We start from the raw sequence: 689 nt of genomic DNA on the forward strand, positions 1-689 counted from the left end.
TCCCCTCTTGGCCACCCAAGTGTTTGTGGAAGAAAGTCTGGAGTTGTTTCCAAGCATCCACCTGAGCCATGGCATGAGCCCTGGGCTCCCCTCCGAAGATAACAGGACTGCCCACCAAGACATGCAGGGAAGCCCGGCACAGCGGGAAGTAAGGAGGCTCAATATAGTGTCCCGCCCCTGCGTAACAGATGATCTGAGGCTTTCTCCTCCCATGGGCCTGCAAGCGTTTACAGGCCTCATTAGCATAGAACTCACTCTTCCAGTTGTGGTCATCCTGACCTACCAGGAACAGGAAAGTGCTCTCTGCCCTTTCCACAGGAATGAAGCTCTTCTGGTCAGGTCCTTCCAAAGGGCTGTTCAGGATATCCACAATGTCTGCATAGCCATCTTTGGTCACCTTGATGCGATTTCTGTTGACGCCCACAGGGGCAGGCTCTCACCCTTGTAGTGTAAGGTTCCCCAACATTGGCCACAGAGCCGTTGATGATGACAGCGGCTGTGATGCCCTTCAGGAAAGAGGCCATGGAAAGGCAGAGCTCACCTCCTTTGGAAATTCCAAGCAGCCCAACTCCTGGACCTTTCACCTGAGAAAGGCACAAGGAAAAGAAGAATGACTCCACAAACAGTGGAATACGGTGAGTTGTGCCCACCCTGGAAGTTACTTGAACCTGAGTCTGAATCTGGGTTCT

At 52.8% G+C, this 689-nt stretch overlaps 1 pseudogene across 1 annotated transcript; it reads right to left on the reverse strand.

The window, feature by feature from the left end:
- Window positions 1-6: 6 nt before the first annotated feature.
- Window positions 7-583, reverse strand: LOC108526150 (acyl-coenzyme A thioesterase 1-like; annotated as a pseudogene). The gene has a single exon (XR_001884427.1). The product of XR_001884427.1 is annotated as an acyl-coenzyme A thioesterase 1-like (transcript).
- Between the last annotated feature and the right edge of the window lie 106 nt (window positions 584-689).

The sequence above is a fragment of the Rhinopithecus bieti genome, unplaced genomic scaffold (assembly GCF_001698545.2).
Source record: "Rhinopithecus bieti isolate Rb0 unplaced genomic scaffold, ASM169854v2 repeat_33392, whole genome shotgun sequence".
Lineage (NCBI taxonomy): Eukaryota > Metazoa > Chordata > Mammalia > Primates > Cercopithecidae > Rhinopithecus > Rhinopithecus bieti.